At 47.1% G+C, this 20,555-nt stretch overlaps 1 pseudogene; it reads left to right on the forward strand.

Annotated features, from left to right (window-relative positions):
* LOC135537546 (cAMP-dependent protein kinase type I-beta regulatory subunit-like) overlaps positions 1 to 19,878 on the forward strand; it is a 64,050-nt pseudogene extending 44,172 nt beyond the window's left edge.
* Positions 19,879 to 20,555: the final 677 nt, after the last annotated feature.

The following is a 20,555-nucleotide window of genomic DNA, read 5'->3' on the forward strand; positions in this document are numbered from 1 at the left end:
CCCCCTACAGGAAGAGTCCCAGCAGATCCTGGCCCGCCAGAAGTCCAACTCTCAGTCGGACAGCCATGATGACGAGGTGTCCCCCCACTGCCCAACCCAGTGGTCAAGGCCCGCCGCCGCAGGGGAGGGGTCAGTGCTGAAGTCTACACTGAAGAGGACGCCGTCAGCTACGTCCGCAAGGTCAGAGTCAAACACTTCAACCAACTCACAGTCAGGAACATTCAGTAACCATAGTAACACTTTGGCTGGGAATTGCCAGGAACCTCCCCATACCATATTGTCACGGTACTTAGGTGCCGATACCATATGTATTGCGATTCTCACGATTCTACATGTATAGCTATTCGATACTGCTATTTTTTTACTGCGATTTAATGTTCGATTTAATATTCCTCAGGAAATGAAGAATTCCATATATGAGTTATTCCATTCTAGCCATTACCACGAGCCCAACCTCCTATAGCTCCTCCCACCAGCCTCCACTGATATCTGCTGCAGAGAGACAGAGAGAGACAGAGAGAGACAGAGAGAGACAGAGAGAGACAGAGAGAGACAGAGAGAGACTGAGAGACAGAGAGAGTTTTGATCAGTCATGGAAATAAAAGTGCTGAAAACATGTTCACTATTTCAAAAGAAGATGAAGAACAAGATATAGGAAGGAAAATACCTTTTGGTTCAGGTTCAGCCGACTCCCACTACCAAATGCTACCTAGCAAAACATTTTCAATATAGATCTTTTTTTGTGATCAAAGTATCAATATAATATCATCCCCCCCAAAATATTGCGATATGTCTGACCAAAGATAGACCACAGAGACTGAACACATAGACAGACCACATGCTGACCATTGATTGTCCACAATCTGACGAGGAGGTTTTGACTAGAGATTCAAACTATCGACTCACACAGGAGTAAGGGGGCCTGAAAGGATGGAAAACATGATGTAGTAGCCAGCAGAAGTTAAATTAAGGTTGGTATGGTGATTAGGCTAATGCTAATTGGTATCATTATAACACATACTCCTTTAGGACTGCAGTTGAAAATATTTGCCACTGTCAAAAAACCTACAAAAATGTAGGGAAGTAAAGAACCCTTCTCAAAACAACTAATTAAGTTGACTTAACAGAACTCTCTTAACTCACACAATCTCAACCAAACCCAACCAGATGGTAGTGGATGGCTCTTGCACTCAGGGCTCTAAAATGTGACCGTTTTGGTTGCATATGCTCCTAAATATTTTGCTGTGCGACCTGATATTTTAATTTGGGAGCACCACTGCGCCTAGAAACAAATGACCCAGATAATAGTTGTAATTATTAGGTTTGTAACGATCATCGTTGGAATGAGGTGAGGACCAAAGCGCAGTGTGGTATGTGTTCATGATGATATTTATTTAAACTCAGAACACTAAACAAAATAACAAAGAGAAGAAAACGAAAACGAAACAGTTCTGTAAGGTGACAAAACACACTAGACAGAAAATAATCACCCACGAAACACAATAGAAAACAGGCTACCTAAATATGGTTTTCAATCAGGGACAACGATTGACAGCTGCCTCTGATTGAGAACCATACCAGGCCAAACACAGAAATAGCAAATCATAGAAAAACTAACATAGACAACCCACCCAACTCACGCCCTGACCATACTAAAACAAAGACATAATAAAAGAACTAAGGTCAGAACTTCGCTCTACCGTTGTAGCATAGCTAGCTAACAACCTGGTCAGTTTGCCAGTATCTTTATCCAAACATGTTGGGACACAGACATGAAGGTAAAGGGAGGGCTTGTTCAGGAGATCAATAATCAGAGTGATGAATTAAGGACAGGTCTCTGGCATGTCGTCAAACAATGTTCTTAAAGAGAAACTATACGATGTTCATTGCAATTACATGTAGATTTGAGTCATTTAGCTGTTATGTAATCTCAAAAGGAAAATAGTGCCTTTACACAATGCAGAAAATTACTTTGTAATTTTAATGACAGATATTTGTATGAAATGTTCAGCTTTTTACGGGTACTGACATAACGGCCTGACCCCCGTCACCTTGCTGTAATGGGCAGGTCGCTGGAGTGTGGCTTATGTGTGTGTCTCCACCCTCCTGCCCCTGCCAGCCTTAGCATCAGGTATCTGTCAGTCTTAGCAGCAGGTATCTGTCAGTCTTAGCAGCAGGTATCTGTCAGCCTTAGCAGCAGGTATCTATCATCCTTAGCAGCAGGTATCTGTCAGTCTTAGCAGCAGGCATCTGTCAGTCTTAGCAGCAGGTATCTATCAGTCTTAGCAGCAGGTATCTGTCAGTCTTAGCAGCAGGTATCTGTCAGTATTAGCAGCAGGTATCTGTCAGTATTAGCATCAGGTATCTATCGGTCTTAGCAGCAGGTATCTGTCAGTCTTAGCAGCAGGTATCTGTCAGTATTAGCATCAGGTATCTATCAGTCTTAGCAGCAGGTATCTGTCAGTCTTAGCAGCAGGTATCTGTCAGTATTAGCATCAGGTATCTATCAGTCTTAGCAGCAGGTATCTGTCAGTCTTAGCAGCAGGTATCTGTCAGTATTAGCATCAGGTATCTGTCAGTATTAGCATCAGGTATCTATCAGTCTTAGCAGCAGGTATCTATCAGTCTTAGCAGCAGGTATCTATCAGTCTTAGCAGCAGGTATCTGTCAGTATTAGCATCAGGTATCTATCAGTCTTAGCAGCAGGTATCTGTCAGTATTAGCATCAGGTATCTATCAGTCTTAGCATCAGGTATCTATCAGTCTTAGCAGCAGGTATCTGTCAGTATTAGCATCAGGTATCTATCAGTCTTAGCAGCAGGTATCTATCAGTCTTAGCAGCAGGTATCTGTCAGTATTAGCATCAGGTATCTATCAGTCTTAGCAGCAGGTATCTGTCAGTATTAGCAGCAGGTATCTGTCAGTATTAGCATCAGGTATCTATCGGTCTTAGCAGCAGGTATCTGTCAGTCTTAGCAGCAGGTATCTGTCAGTATTAGCATCAGGTATCTATCAGTCTTAGCAGCAGGTATCTATCAGTCTTAGCAGCAGGTATCTGTCAGCCTTAGCATCAGGTATCTGTCAGTCTTAGCATCAGGTATCTGTCAGCCTTAGCAGCAGGTATCTGTCAGCCTTAGCAGCAGGTATCTGTCAGTCTTAGCATCAGGCATCTGTCAGCCTTAGCAGCAGGTATCTGTCAGCCTTAGCAGCAGGTATCTGTCAGCCTTAGCAGCAGGTATCTGCCAGTCTTAGCCGCAGGTATCTATCAGTCTTAGCAGCAGGTATCTGCCAGTCTTAGCCGCAGGTATCTGTCAGTCTTAGCATCAGGTATCTGTCAGTCTTAGCATCAGGCATTTACCAGTCTTAGCAGCAGGTATCTGTCAGCCTTAGCAGCAGGTATCTGCCAGTCTTAGCCGCAGGTATCTATCAGTCTTAGCAGCAGGTATCTGCCAGGCTCCAATCATGGATGAAAAACCAATAAACTAGCAAATGTTTAGGTCAGTGATTCACGCTATGTCAGGGATACACACACACACACACACACACACACACACACACACACACAATCAGGGAGATAGACACGCACACACAAATCCGTCATTTCGAGGTTGTCCTTAAAATTCCCATCAGACGATAACGAACATGCCTTTGTTTAGCTTGAGCTACAAGCGTGACGGACAAGTGTCACACATAATTCAGAGTTATGGAAGCAGATTTGAATGAAATGAGGGGTTTAACAAATTGATTGAAGGCTGGGTTCTTCAGTAAACAGCTGTTGCCTTTCAAAGCAATAATGACATGTAGCTTGCAGACCTGGGTTAACAAACTATGTAAAACCATTTCAAATACTATATCTATGCTTGATTGAGCTTGCCTGTTGCCATGAATCCAATAGAAGTCTAAAAATTACAAACCCCACCCACCTGACACAGGCTAAACAAACGCTCGAAGCATTTGAAAGATATCAAATAGTATTTAAACCCAGGTCTGGTATCTAGACAGTACTGGATGACATGGTTCCAGACTGATAACAACACAGGCTCTACATACATCAATGGACTGAAATAACCCTCAGTCAGAGGCTAAATTGGTTTAATATCTTAGTTAATTTTTCATTCACATTTCCCAGACGAGCAACTAAACATATTAAATGAATCCCTCTCTCATTTGTTCACATGGCTCAGCGTGTGTGTGTGTGTATATGTGTGTGTATATGTGTGTGTGTGTGTGTATATGTGTGTGTGTGTGTTTTCTCGTCTGTCTATATGTGTGTGTGTTTGTGTCTTGGCTTGGCACTGTGGGAACTTGGTTTTGGCTGAGTGGCGTCAGGAGGATCTCTGTGTAATCTGGGTCTCAGCACACAGGCTTTACCCTCTCAGCTCTCAGCTCTCTGCCATCCTCTTCCTCTCCCTCTCCCTTCAACAGTCTAGATACCGTTTCTACCCTTCCTCTCCCTTCAACAGACTAGATACCGTTTCTACCCTTCCTCTCCCTTCAACAGGCTAGATACCGTTTCTACCCTTCCTCTCCCTCTCCCTTCAACAGACTAGATACCGTTTCTACCCTTCCTCTCCCTTCAACAGGCTAGATACCGTTTCTACCCTTCCTCTCCCTCTCCCTTCAACAGACTAGATACCGTTTCTACCCTTCCTCTCCCTCTCCCTTCAACAGACTAGATACCGTTTCTACCCTTCCTCTCCCTCTCCCTTCAACAGACTAGATACCGTTTCTACCCTTCCTCTCCCTTCAACAGACTAGATACCGTTTCTACCCTTCCTCTCCCTTCAACAGACTAGATACCGTTTCTACCCTTCCTCTCCCTCTCCCTTCAACAGACTAGATACCGTTTCTACCCTTCCTCTCCCTTCAACAGGCTAGATACCGTTTCTACCCTTCCTCTCCCTCTCCCTTCAACAGGCTAGATACCGTTTCTACCCTTCCTCTCCCTCTCCCTTCAACAGACTAGATGCCGTTTCTACCCTTCCTCTCCCTTCAACAGACTAGATACCGTTTCTACCCTTCCTCTCCCTCTCCCTTCAACAGACTAGATACCCTTCTCCCTTCAACAGACTAGATACCTTCCCCTTCCTCTCCCTCTCCCTTCAACAGACTAGATACCGTTTCTACCCTTCCTCTCCCTCTCCCTTCAACAGACTAGATACCGTTTCTACCCTTCCTCTCCCTCTCCCTTCAACAGACTAGATACCGTTTCTACCCTTCCTCTCCCTCTCCCTTCAACAGACTAGATACCGTTTCTACCCTTCCTCTCCCTCTCCCTTCAACAGACTAGATACCGTACCCTTTCTCTCCCTTCAACAGACTAGATACTTCCTCTCCCTCTCCCTTCAACAGACTAGATACCGTTTCTACCCTTCCTCTCCCTTTCAACAGACTAGATACCGTTTCTCCCTTCACAGACTTCCTCTCCCTTCCTCCCCTTCAACAGACTAGATACCGTTTCTACCCTTCCTCTCCCTCTCCCTTCAACAGACTAGATACCGTTTCTACCCTTCCTCTCCCTTCAACAGACTAGATACCGTTTCTACCCTTCCTCTCCCTCTCCCTTCAACAGGCTAGATACCGTTTCTACCCTTCCTCTTCCTCTCCCTTCAACAGGCTAGATACCGTTTCTACCCTTCCTCTCCCTCTCCCTTCAACAGACTAGATACCGTTTCTACCCTTCCTCTCCCTCTCCCTTCAACAGACTAGATACCGTTTCTACCCTTCCTCTCCCTCTCCCTTCAACAGGCTAGATACCGTTTCTACCCTTCCTCTCCCTCTCCCTTCAACAGACTAGATACCGTTTCTACCCTTCCTCTCCCTCTCCCTTTCTACAGGCTAGATGCCGTTTCTACCCTTCCTCTCCCTCTCCCTTCAACAGACTAGATACCGTTTCTACCCTTCCTCTCCCTCTCCCTTCAACAGACTAGATACCGTTTCTACCCTTCCTCTCCCTCTCCCTTCAACAGTCTAGATACCGTTTCTACCCTTCCTCTCCCTCTCCCTTCAACAGGCTAGATACCGTTTCTACCCTTCCTCTCCCTCTCCCTTCAACAGACTAGATACCGTTTCTACCCTTCCTCTCCCTCTCCCTTCAACAGGCTAGATACCGTTTCTACCCTTCCTCTCCCTCTCCCTTCAACAGACTAGATACCGTTTCTACCCTTCCTCTCCCTCTCCCTTTCTACAGGCTAGATGCCGTTTCTACCCTTCCTCTCCCTCTCCCTTCAACAGACTAGATACCGTTTCTACCCTTCCTCTCCCTCTCCCTTCAACAGACTAGATACCGTTTCTACCCTTCCTCTCCCTTCAACAGACTAGATACCGTTTCTACCCTTCCTCTCCCTTCAACAGGCTAGATACCGTTTCTACCCTTCCTCTCCCTCTCCCTTCAACAGACTAGATACCGTTTCTACCCTTCCTCTCCCTCTCCCTTCAACAGGCTAGATACCGTTTCTACCCTTCCTCTCCCTCTCCCTTCAACAGACTAGATACCGTTTCTACCCTTCCTCTCCCTCTCCCTTCAACAGACTAGATACCGTTTCTACCCTTCCTCTCCCTTCAACAGGCTAGATGCCGTTTCTACCCTTCCTCTCCCTCTCCCTTCAACAGACTAGATACCGTTTCTACCCTTCCTCTCCCTCTCCCTTCAACAGACTAGATACCGTTTCTACCCTTCCTCTCCCTCTCCCTTCAACAGGCTAGATACCGTTTCTACCCTTCCTCTCCCTCTCCCTTCAACAGACTAGATACCGTTTCTACCCTTCCTCTCCCTCTCCCTTCAACAGACTAGATACCGTTTCTACCCTTCCTCTCCCTCTCCCTTCAACAGACTAGATACCGTTTCTACCCTTCCTCTCCCTTCAACAGACTAGATACCGTTTCTACCCTTCCTCTCCCTCTCCCTTCAACAGACTAGATACCGTTTCTACCCTTCCTCTCCCTCTCCCTTCAACAGACTAGATACCGTTTCTACCCTTCCTCTCCCTCTCCCTTCAACAGACTAGATACCGTTTCTACCCTTCCTCTCCCTCTCCCTTCAACAGACTAGATACCGTTTCTACCCTTCCTCTCCCTCTCCCTTCAACAGACTAGATACCGTTTCTACCCTTCCTCTCCCTCTCCCTTCAACAGACTAGATACCGTTTCTACCCTTCCTCTCCCTTCAACAGACTAGATACCGTTTCTACCCTTCCTCTCCCTTCAACAGACTAGATACCGTTTCTACCCTTCCTCTCCCTCTCCCTTCAACAGACTAGATACCGTTTCTACCCTTCCTCTCCCTCTCCCTTCAACAGACTAGATACCGTTTCTACCCTTCCTCTCCCTTCAACAGACTAGATACCGTTTCTACCCTTCCTCTCCCTTCAACAGGCTAGATACCGTTTCTACCCTTCCTCTCCCTCTCCCTTCAACAGGCTAGATGCCGTTTCTACCCTTCCTCTCCCTCTCCCTTCAACAGGCTAGATACCGTTTCTACCCTTCCTCTCCCTCTCCCTTCAACAGACTAGATACCGTTTCTACCCTTCCTCTCCCTCTCCCTTCAACAGTCTAGATACCGTTTCTACCCTTCCTCTCCCTTCAACAGACTAGATACCGTTTCTACCCTTCCTCTCCCTCTCCCTTCAACAGGCTAGATACCGTTTCTACCCTTCCTCTCCCTCTCCCTTCAACAGGCTAGATACCGTTTCTACCCTTCCTCTCCCTCTCCCTTCAACAGACTAGATACCGTTTCTACCCTTCCTCTCCCTCTCCCTTCAACAGTCTAGATACCGTTTCTACCCTTCCTCTCCCTTCAACAGACTAGATACCGTTTCTACCCTTCCTCTCCCTCTCCCTTCAACAGACTAGATACCGTTTCTACCCTTCCTCTCCCTCTCCCTTCAACAGACTAGATACCGTTTCTACCCTTCCTCTCCCATTTGTAGACTAACAGGCTAGATACCGTTTCTACCCTTCCTCTCCCTCTCCCTTCAACAGACTAGATACCGTTTCTACCCTTCCTCTCCCTTCAACAGACTAGATACCGTTTCTACCCTTCCTCTCCCTCTCCCTTCAACAGACTAGATACCGTTTCTACCCTTCCTCTCCCATTTGTAGACTAACAGGCTAGATACCGTTTCTACCCTTCCTCTCCCTCTCCCTTCAACAGACTAGATACCGTTTCTACCCTTCCTCTCCCTCTCCCTTCAACAGACTAGATACCGTTTCTACCCTTCCTCTCCCTTCAACAGACTAGATACCGTTTCTACCCTTCCTCTCCCACTCCCTTCAACAGGCTAGATACCGTTTCTACCCTTCCTCTCCCTCTCCCTTCAACAGACTAGATACCGTTTCTACCCTTCCTCTCCCTTCAACAGACTAGATACCGTTTCTACCCTTCCTCTCCCTCTCCCTTCAACAGACTAGATACCGTTTCTACCCTTCCTCTCCCTCTCCCTTCAACAGACTAGATACCGTTTCTACCCTTCCTCTCCCTCTCCCTTCAACAGACTAGATACCGTTTCTACCCTTCCTCTCCCATTTGTAGACTAACAGGCTAGATACCGTTTCTACCCTTCCTCTCCCTCTCCCTTCAACAGACTAGATACCGTTTCTACCCTTCCTCTCCCTCTCCCTTCAACAGACAAGATACCGTTTCTACCCTTCCTCTCCCTTCAACAGACTAGATACCGTTTCTACCCTTCCTCTCCCACTCCCTTCAACAGGCTAGATACCGTTTCTACCCTTCCTCTCCCTCTCCCTTCAACAGGCTAGATACCGTTTCTACCCTTCCTCTCCCTTCAACAGACTAGATACCATTTCTACCCTTCCTCTCCCTCTCCCTTCAACAGGCTAGATACCGTTTCTACCCTTCCTCTCCCTCTCCCTTCAACAGTCTAGATACCGTTTCTACCCTTCCTCTCCCTTCAACAGACTAGATACCGTTTCTACCCTTCCTCTCCCTCTCCCTTCAACAGACTAGATACCGTTTCTACCCTTCCTCTCCCTCTCCCTTCAACAGGCTAGATACCGTTTCTACCCTTCCTCTCCCATTTGTAGACTAACAGACTAGATACCGTTTCTACCCTTCCTCTCCCATTTGTAGACTAACAGGCTAGACTTCAGACACTCTCTGTCTATCTACTTTCAGCCTTTAAGAGGTTTGACCCTTTCTCTGTTCCCATCCGCTGCCATTCGTAAAGAAGCTCGACAGTAGACAGTTAACCTTCTCTGTGTCTATACCCTCCAGGTTTAAAGTGGCTAGTAGGCCCTGTCTGTAAGCACTATCCCCCCAACTCTCACTACTTCCAGCCCTAAAGACTCTAGTAACCCCCTCTCTACACCTCTATCCATAAAGACTCTAGTAACCCTCTCTGTGTCTATACCCTCCAGGTTTAAAGTGGCTAGTAGGCCCTGTCTGTAAGCACTATCCCCCCAACTCTCACTACTTCCAGCCCTAAAGACTCTAGTAACCCCCTCTCTAAACATCTATCCATAAAGACTCTAGTAACCCTCTCTGTGTCTATACCCTCCAGGTTTAAAGTGGCTAGTAGGCCCTGTCTGTAAGCACTATCCCCCCAACTCTCACTACTTCCAGCCCTAAAGACTCTAGTAACCCCCTCTCTACACCTCTATCCATAAAGACTCTAGTAACCCTCTCTGTGTCTATACCCTCCAGGTTTAAAGTGGCTAGTAGGCCCTGTCTGTAAGCACTATCCCCCCAACTCTCACTACTTCCAGCCCTAAAGACTCTAGTAACCCTCTCTCTACACCTCTATCTATAAAGACTCTAGTACCCCCTCTCTCTACACCTCTATCCATAAAGACTCTAGTACCCCCTCTCTCTACACCTCTATCCATGAAGACTCTAGACTCTAGTACCCCCTCTCTCTACACCTCTATCCATAAAGACTCTAGTACCCCCTCTCTCTACACCTCTATCCATAAAGACTCTAGTACCCCTCTCTCTACACCTCTATCCATAAAGACTCTAGTACCCCCTCTCTCTACACCTCTATCCATAAAGACTCTAGTACCCCCTCTCTCTACACCTCTATCCATAAAGACTCTAGTACCCCTTCTCTCTACACCTCTATCCATAAAGACTCTAGTAACCCCTCTCTCTACACCTCTATCCATAAAGACTCTAGTAACCCTCTCTCTATACCTCTATCCGTAAAGACTCTAGTAACCCCTCTCTCTACACCTCTATCCATAAAGACTCTAGTACCCCCTCTCTCTACACCTCTATCCATAAAGACTCTAGTACCCCCTCTCTATACCTCTATCCATAAAGACTCTAGTAACCCTCTCTCTACACCTCTATCCATAAAGACTCTAGTACCCCCTCTCTATACCTCTATCCATAAAGACTCTAGTAACCCTCTCTCTACACCTCTACCCATAAATACTCTAGTAACCCCTCTCTCTACACCTCTATCTATAAAGACTCTAATAACCCCTATCTCTATACCTCTACCCATAAAAACTCTAATAACCCCTCTCTCTACACTTATACCCATAAAGACTCTAGTAACCCCTCTCTCTACACCTCTATCAATAAAGACTCTCGTAACCCCTCTCTCTACACCTCAATCCATAAAGACTCTCGTAACCCCTCTCTCTACACCTCTATCCACACATACTCTAGTACCCCCTCTCTCTACACCTCTATCCATAAATACTCTAGTAACCCCTCTCTCTACACCTCTATCCATAAAGACTCGAGTAACCCCTCTCACTACACCTCTATCCATAAAGACTCAAGTAACCCCTCTCTCTACACCCCTATCCATTAAGACTCTAGTACCCCCTTCTATTCATAAAGACTCTAGTAACCCCTCTCTCTACCCTTCTATCCATAAAGACTCTAGTAACCCCTCTCTCTACACCTCTATCCATAAAGACTCTAGTAACCCCTCTCTCTACACCTCTATCCATAAAGACTCTAGTAACCCTCTCTCTACACCTCTATCCGTAAAGACTCTAGTAACCCCTCTCTCTACACCTCTATCCATAAAGACTCTAGTACCCCCTCTCTCTACACCTCTATCCATAAAGACTCTAGTACCCCCTCTCTATACCTCTATCCATAAAGACTCTAGTAACCCTCTCTCTACACCTCTATCCATAAAGACTCTTGTACCCCCTCTCTATACCTCTATCCATAAAGACTCTAGTAACCCTCTCTCTACACCTCTATCCATAAAGACTCTAGTAACCCTCTCTCTACACCTCTATCCATAAAGACTCTAGTAACCCCTCTCTCTATACCTCTACCCATAAAGACTCTAATAAACCCTATCTCTATACCTCTACCCATAAAGACTCTCGTAACCCCTCTCTCTACACTTATACCCATAAATACTCTAGTAACCCCTCTCTCTACACCTCTATCTATAAAGACTCTAATAACCCCTATCTCTATACCTCTACCCATAAAGACTCTAATAACCCCTCTCTCTACACTTATACCCATAAAGACTCTAGTAACCCCTCTCTCTACACCTCTATCAATAGACTCTCGTAACCCCTCTCTCTACACCTCAATCTATAAAGACTCTCGTAACCCCTCTCTCTACACCTCTATCCACACATACTCTAGTACCCCCTCTCTCTACACCTCTATCCATAAATACTCTAGTAACCCCTCTCTGTACACCTCTATCCATAAGGACTCAAGTAACCCCTCTCTCTACACCCCTATCCATTAAGACTCTAGTACCCCCTCTATCCATAAAGACTCTAGTAACCCCTCTCTCTACCCCTCTATCCATAAAGACTCTAGTAACCCCTCTCTCTGCCCCTCAATCTATACAGCATCTAGTAACCCTCTCTCTACACCTCAAAACAAAAAGACTCTAGTGACCTTCTCTCTACCCCTCTATCCATAAAAACTCTAGTAACCCTCTCTCTACCCCTCTATCCATGAAGACTCTAGGAAACTTCTCTCTACCCCTCTATCCATAAAGACTCTAGTACCCCCTCTCTCTACACTTCTATACAAAAATACTCTCGTAACCCTCTCTCTACACCTCTATCCATAAAGACTCTAGTAACCCCTCTCTCTACACTTCTATCCATAAAGACTCTAGCACCCCTCTCTCTACACTTATATCCATAAAGACTCTAGTAACCCTCTCTCTACGCCCCTATCCATTAAGACTATAGTACCCCCTCTATCCATAAAGACTCTGGTAACCCCTCTCTCTACCCCTCTATCCATAAAGACTCGAGTAACCCCTCTCTCTTCCCCTCTATCTATACAGCATCTTGTAACCCTCTCTCTACACCTCAAAACAAAAAGACTCTAGTGACCCTCTCTCTACCCCTCTAACCATAAAGACTCTAGTAACCCTCTCTCTACCCCTCTATCCATGAAGACTCTAGGAACCCTCTCTCTACACTTATATCCATAAAGACTCTAGTAAACCCTCTCTCTACACCTCTATCCATAGCCTCTAGTACCCCTCTCTCTACACTTCTATACAAACATACTCTAATATCCATAAATACTCTAGTACCCCTCTCTACCCCTCTATCCATAAAGACTCTAGTACCCCCTCTCTCTACACCTATATCCATAAAGACTCTAGTAACCCTCTCTCTACACTTATATCCATAAAGACTCTAGTAAACCCTCTCTCTACACCTCTATCCATAGCCTCTAGTACCCCTCTGTCTACACCTCTATCCATAAAGACTCTAGTACCCCTCTCTCTACACCTCTATCCATAAAGACTCTAGTAACCCCTCTCTCTACACCTCTATCCATAAAGACTCTAGTAACCCCTCTGTCTACACCTCTATCCATAAAGACTCTAGTACCCCTCTCTCTACACCTCTATCCATAAAGACTCTAGTAACCCCTCTCTCTACACCTCTATCCATAAAGAGTATTGCCTCTCTCTTTGGAGCAAATTGTCTATTTCCAGCATTCCAGATGGTTGATAGAGACTACAGAGGGTTGATGTTGGTCGTGTACTGCAGTGGCCTCATGAATGTTTCAGCCAGTCTGCTGCTGTTGTAGTTGTGGTCCTCTTCATGGTGAGCCATCTGTTGCTTTAAGTTAATTACAGCCTACAGACTGCTGCCTCCCTCAGAGCATTGATGCTTTCTTTCTTACAGTACTATCTCCTTCTCTCTCCCACTGGCATCTCTTTGATTCTGTTTTGCTATAGTTCTCTCTCTCTCTCTCCCCCCTCTCTCTCTCTCTCTCTCTCTCTCTCTCTCTCTCTCTCTCTCTCTCTCTCTCTCTCTCTCTCTCTCTCTCTCTCTCTCTTCTCTCTCTCTCTCTCTCTCTCTCTCTCCCTCTCTCTCGCTCTCTCTCTCTCTCTCTCTCTCTCTCTCTCTCTCTCTCTCTCTCTCTCTCTCTCTGTCTCTTCTCCCCACAGTAACACATCTGCAGAGCTCAGAGCTCTAAGTTTTTCTCCCTAGAACGTCTTTCCTTAAATACAGAGGCAATAGTCTTTGTAGTGGTCTCTGAGGAAATGTGGCTGGCCGCATCATTCCCCCAAACAGTCCTTTGGTTCAGACATGGACATGAAAATGCATGTTTTATGAATGAGCACATGGCCTCGTGACCTCACAGCGAAGGGCTGCACACGCACACACACACACGCACACACACACACACACACACAGGCACACACACACACGCACACACACACAGGTACACACACACACGCACACACGCACACACACACACACGCACGCACGCACGCACGCACGCACGCACGCACGCACGCACGCACACACACACACACACACACACACACACACACACACACACACACACACACACACACACACACACACACACGTACACTGATCTGAGTCAAACAGATGGGTTGTATTCCATTATGTACAGACAGTTGGGTTTATTTAAAATATACTGTAATGTGCTTAAACCTGTGCATTGAGCTATTTTGATTTATGTTCATGTGCCTGGCTTCATGTGTACAGCTCTAGCGTTTACTTTTCTTTTCAATAAATGTTTTTTGGGAACTTAAAAAAAGCTTTTTAGCCATGTAGACATGGCATGACAAATAGGAAAGACAATGTGTACAGTATTACATGGAATTCAATCAATTGTATTGATGCCTATCAATTCCATTGTCTGTGATGAAGGTGCTGAAGTCTGGTTCCTGTTTGAGAGACCATGATGTTTGCTGTGTTGTTCCTCAGGTGATTCCTAAAGACTACAAGACCATGACTGCTCTGGCCAAGGCCATCTCCAAGAACGTGCTGTTTGCTCACCTCGACGACAACGAAAGGAGGTAAGAATCACAAATCATAATCCAACTGACCCAAGATCAGTGTCTAGAGACGACTTCATCCTAGTTAAAACACATAAGTGACTGAGTGAGAGAGCGACATTGTGTGTGTGAGGCCTTTTGTTGTGGTTGAGCAGTTTTCCCCTGTGGCCACAGTGGGCCAGTGTTGTCTGCAGTGCTGCCTGGTTGACACAGGGCAGAAGTGGTGAGAAGAGGGGCAGGCAGACACTGGGCAGAGGGGCGAGGGGTACGGAGAGAGAGAGGGGGGCATGCCGGAGGGAAAGTTGACTGCCTGGTGCCGCCCTCTCCTGTGTGTGTGTACGCTGTTGTTGTTGATCGCCATGGCAACCAATCCCCCAAAAAGGCAGGCAGTGTGGATGTTTGACAGTAATCTAAAGTGTGTTGAAATTCTGGTGGGGTGCGGGGTTGGAATTGGGTTACTCGGAACGACACGATTCGCCACGGCTCTGAGAGGGTCTGAGGCTATGGGGTTTGACAAACACAAAACAGCAACAACAAATCAAATCAAACTTTATTTGTTACATGCGCCGCATACAACAAGTGTAGACTTTACCATTAAATGCTGACTTACAAGCCCTTAACCAACAATGCAGTTGAAGAAAGAGTTAAGAGTTTATTTACCAAATGAACTAAAGTCAAAAATAATAGGAACACAATAAAAGAACAATAAGGAGGCTTTATACAGGGGTCCCAGCGGGGTGAAGTGACTATGCATAGATAATAAACAGCGAGGAGCAGCAGTGTACAGGGGTCCCAGCGGGGTGAAGTGACTATGCATAGATAATAAACAGCGAGGAGCTGCAGTGTACAGGGGTCCCAGCGGGGTGAAGTGACTATGCATAGATAATAAACAGCGAGGAGCAGCAGTGTACAGGGGTCCCAGCGGGGTGAAGTGACTATGCATAGATAATAAACAGCGAGGAGCAGCAGTGTACAGGGGTCCCAGCGGGGTGAAGTGACTATGCATAGATAATAAACAGCGAGGAGCAGCAGTGTACAGGGGTCCCAGCGGGGTGAAGTGACTATGCATAGATAATAAACAGTGTGGAGCAGCAGTGTACAGGGGTCCCAGCGGGGTGAAGTGACTATGCATAGATAATAAACAGCGAGGAGCAGCAGTGTACAGGGGTCCCAGCGGGGTGAAGTGACTATGCATAGATAATAAACAGCGAGGAGCAGCAGTGTACAGGGGTCCCAGCGGGGTGAAGTGACTATGCATAGATAATAAACAGCGAGGAGCAGCAGTGTACAGGGGTCCCAGCGGGGTGAAGTGACTATGCATAGATAATAAACAGCGTGGAGCAGCAGTGTACAGGGGTCCCAGCGGGGTGAAGTGACTATGCATAGATAATAAACAGCGAGGAGCAGCAGTGTACAGGGGTCCCAGCGGGGTGAAGTGACTATGCATAGATAATAAACAGCGAGGAGCAGCAGTGTACAGGGGTCCCAGCGGGGTGAAGTGACTATGCATAGATAATAAACAGCGAGGAGCAGCAGTGTACAGGGGTCCCACCGGGGTGAAGTGACTATGCATAGATAATAAACAGCGAGGAGCAGCAGTGTACAGGGGTCCCAGCGGGGTGAAGTGACTATGCATAGATAATAAACAGCGAGGAGCAGCAGTGTACAGGGGTCCCACCGGGGTGAAGTGACTATGCATAGATAATAAACAGCGAGGAGCAGCAGTGTACAGGGGTCCCAGCGGGGTGAAGTGACTATGCATAGATAATAAACAGCGAGGAGCAGCAGTGTACAGGGGTCCCAGCGGGGTGAAGTGACTATGCATAGATAATAAACAGCGAGGAGCAGCAGTGTACAGGGGTCCCAGCGGGGTGAAGTGACTATGCATAGATAATAAACAGCGAGGAGCAGCAGTGTACAGGGTCCCAGCAGGGTGAAGTGACTATGCATAGATAATAAACAGCGAGGAGCAGCAGTGTACAGGGGTCCCAGCGGGGTGAAGTGACTATGCATAGATAATAAACAGCGAGGAGCAGCAGTGTACAGGGGTCCCAGCGGGGTGAAGTGACTATGCATAGATAATAAACAGCGAGGAGCAGCAGTGTACAGGGGTCCCAGCGGGGTGAAGTGACTATGCATAGATAATAAACAGCGAGGAGCAGCAGTGTACAGGGGTCCCAGCGGGGTGAAGTGACTATGCATAGATAATAAACAGCGAGGAGCAGCAGTGTAAAACAAATGGAGGGGGGGGTCAATGTGTCAATAGTCCAGTGGCCATGGGATAGATTGGCTTGGGGATAGAAACTGTTCAGCAGTCTGTTGGCTTGGGGATAGAAACTGTTCAGCAGTCTGTTGGCTTGGGGATAGAAACTGTTCAGCAGTCTGTTGGCTTGGGGATAGAAACTGTTCAGCAGTCTGTTGGCTTGGGGATAGAAACTGTTCAGCAGTCTGTTGGCTTGGGGATAGAAACTGTTCAGCAGTCTGTTGGCTTGGGGATAGAAACTGTTCAGCAGTCTGTTGGCTTGGGGATAGAAACTGTTCAGCAGTCTGTTGGCTTGGGGATAGAAACTGTTCAGCAGTCTTTTGGCTTGGGGATAGAAACTGTTCAGCAGTATGTTGGCTTGGGGATAGAAACTGTTCAGCAGTCTGTTGGCTTGGGGATAGAAACTGTTCAGCAGTATGTTGGCTTGGGGATAGAAACTGTTCAGCAGTCTGTTGGCTTGGGGATAGAAACTGTTCAGCAGTCTAATGGCTTGGGGATAGAAACTGTTCAGCAGTATGTTGGCTTGGGGATAGAAACTGTTCAGCAGTCTGTTGGCTTGGGGATAGAAACTGTTCAGCAGTCTGTTGGCTTGGGGATAGAAACTGTTCAGCAGTCTGTTGGCTTGGGGATAGAAACTGTTCAGCAGTATGTTGGCTTGGGGATAGAAACTGTTCAGCAGTCTGTTGGCTTGGGGATAGAAACTGTTCAGCAGTCTGTTGGCTTGGGGATAGAAACTGTTCAGCAGTCTGTTGGCTTGGGGATAGAAACTGTTCAGCAGTCTGTTGGCTTGGGGATAGAAACTGTTCAGCAGTCTGTTGGCTTGGGGATAGAAACTGTTCAGCAGTCTGTTGGCTTGGGGATAGAAACTGTTCAGCAGTCTGTTGGCTTGGGGATGGAAACTGTTAAGGAGCCTTTTGGTCCTAGACTTGGCGCTCCGGTACCGCTTGCCAGAGAGAGAGATTCATTAATCCCTCCATCCCTCCCCTTCACCCCATCTCTTCTCTCTTCCTCTCTCTTTCCTTCTCCACCTCTTTCTCTATCCCTCTATCCATCCCTCCCCTTCACCCCATCTCTTCTCTCTTCCTCTCTCTTTCCTTCTCAACCTCTTTCTCTATCCCTCTATCCATCCCTCCCCTTCACCCCATATCTTCTCTCTTCCTCTCTTTCCTTCTCCACCTCTTTCTCTATCCCTCTATCCATCCCTCCCCTTCACCCATTTCTCCTTTCTTCCCCTTTCCATCCCACCCCACCCCTATTATTCACTCTCTTCCCTCCCTATCCCTCCACCCCTCCTCCATCCCTTCCTTCCTAATCTCCAGGCCAGTACTGTGGGAAACATCTCAGGTGGCTCCCTCCCTCCCTTCCACTCTCCCTCGTTGCTCTGGACAGCAGCCTGAATACTGGTTCATTGCCGGGGAGAATCCATTAGCTCTGTATCCCAGGCTGCATCCACAGAACAGCAGGGAAAAGACTCTCCCTTCACCCCTCCATTCTAGCCTCCCGACGGTCCCAGGGAGAAAACACAAAACACACCTTTTTCCATTCTTTCGTCAGCTGGTAATTTACTGCGCTCCCCACTTCTTGGCACAGGGCTTCAGTCTGATTACACGTCAGTGTTGTTGCAACCAGCCGACAGTTTGCCCAGCAGTGGCAGGCAGAGAAGAAACATGTGATATCATAGAATCACACAGGCAGAAGTACACTGGTTCAAGTAGTACTTGTTTCCTTGAAAATAATCTGAGCATGTCTTCCTGGAGTGACAGATGGGAGAGGTTTGCACTTTTGGGTCTACAGCATTTGTTCAGTTGTGCCAGGCAAGCTCAGAAAAGCGCAGTTAAGTATTTTAAATAAAGCAAATACTATTTGAACCCAGGCCTGGTGTAGTCACTTAAATCTAGTGCTTGGGTGGCTGATACGGAGGCTTAGGGTTACATTGGCACCGGACCATAAACTGGCCTTGTTTTAATGTATACAAGACCTGTTGGCATGACCAGACCATACATGACCACACAGCGCCAGAGGAGAACGTATATGATTCTAAATTTATATGACTGGCTGTCGTGTTCGTGTAGCGGCTACAGAGACGGGCTGTCAGCGACAGACAGACAGACAGACAGACAGACAGACAGACAGACAGACAGACAGGATGATATTTGTTCTAAGATGAGTGATGGGGCATAGTGATGATGACATGTGCAGATCAGCCGGACGTTGTGACTTGGTGTTAGCCTAGCTAGCCTAGTGCTGACAGGGCCGTGTTGGATCCAACTACCTCTGAATGCAGCTGACACAGTCAGTTGTGTGATTGTGCATTACGGTAGCATGTTGACATGCCAACAAACTGCCACGTAGTGTCGTCAATTTGTTCCTCTTGAAACATGTAAGAAACACTTGGTGTTTTAGCTGTAAAAAGACAGACAGACAGACAGACAGACAGACAGGCAGACAGGCAGGCAGGCAGAACAGCATGGTGTCTGATTAGACAGACAGACAGACAGGCAGACCAGCATGGTGTCTGATTAGACAGACAGACAGACAGACAGACAGACAGACAGACAGGCAGACCAGCATGGTGTCTGATTAGCTCATGTCTGAGTGATGGGGTGTAACGATGATGACAGGTCAGGATTATGTGTGATCAGCCGGACAGCGGAAGCTGTGACTTGGCGTTAGTTTAGCTCTGACAGGGCCGTGCTGAGTCCAACTCTCTCAGCCTTCAGCTGATGCGCTCAGTCACATTGAAGTTCCATTACCATAGTTTTGTGGTTGACACGTGACAAACTTCCACAATTTGTTCCTCTTGAATCCAGTCATACCACTTGTACGAAACACTGTTGTTCAATACCAATAGGCCTAAAGTACAATTTGTATACGCTTTCTAAATGAGCCAGAGATGTCTGGGGCTGACGTAGATGGGCAGATGGTCAGTGCTGGTCTGTGATGGTCAGTGCTGGCCTCTCTGGAGTGTCTGTTCATGTCTGGTGTTGCTGAGCTGAGAGGCTGTTGTCAATGACAGATGGGCCCTGATTGACTAGAGTTGTTGGTTCCAAGGCTGTTGCTATGGCAAGGCTGTTCCAACATTCAGACAACAGATCCACAGAAGACACAGTTTCAACTGCACTCCACACTGCCCTCACCCACATAGACAAATTGAATACCGATGTAAGAGTGCTGTTCATTGACTACAGCTCCGCATTCAACACCATAGTGCCCTCCAAACTCATCACTAAGGACCCTGGGACTAAACAACTCTGCAACTGGATCCTGGACTTCCTGATGGGCCGCCCCCTGCTGGTGAGGGTAGGCAACAGCACATCCGCCATCAACACAGGGGCCCTCAGGGGTGCGTGCTTAGTCCCACGACTGCGTGGGTGAACACCATCATCAAGTGTGCTGGCGACGTGAAGGTGGTAGGAGGGATCACTGACGAGGAAGAGGTCAGAGGGAGACATGGCAGTGTGATGACGATGTGAAGGTGGTAGGAGGGATCACTGACGAGGAAGAGGTCAGAGGGAGACATGGCAGTGTGCTGACGACATGAAGGTGGTAGGACGGATCACTGACAAGGAAGAGGTCAGAGGGAGACATGGCAGTGTGCTGGCGACGTGAAGGTGGTAGGAGGGATCACTGACGAGGAAGAGGTCAGAGGGAGACATGGCAGTGTGCTGGCGACGTGAAGGTGGTAGGACGGATCACTAACGAGGAACAGCTTCTACCCCCAAGCCATGAGACTGCTAAACAAGACTGCTAAACAAGACTGCCAAACAAGACTGCTAAACAACTAATCAAATGGCTACCCGGACTACCTGCATTGGCCTTTTTTTGCTCTAACTCTCTTTCACTAACTCTCTTTCACAGTATGCTCACACATACTGGACTCTACCCACATGCTCACACATACTGGACTCTACCCACATGCTCACACACACTGGACTCTACCCACATGCTCACACATACTGGACTCTACCCACATGCTCACACATACTGGACTCTACCCACATGCTCACACACACTGGACTCTACCCACATGCTCACACACACTGGACTCTACC

Source organism: Oncorhynchus masou, unplaced genomic scaffold (genome assembly GCF_036934945.1).
Source record: "Oncorhynchus masou masou isolate Uvic2021 unplaced genomic scaffold, UVic_Omas_1.1 unplaced_scaffold_812, whole genome shotgun sequence".
Classification (NCBI taxonomy): Eukaryota; Metazoa; Chordata; class Actinopteri; order Salmoniformes; family Salmonidae; genus Oncorhynchus; species Oncorhynchus masou.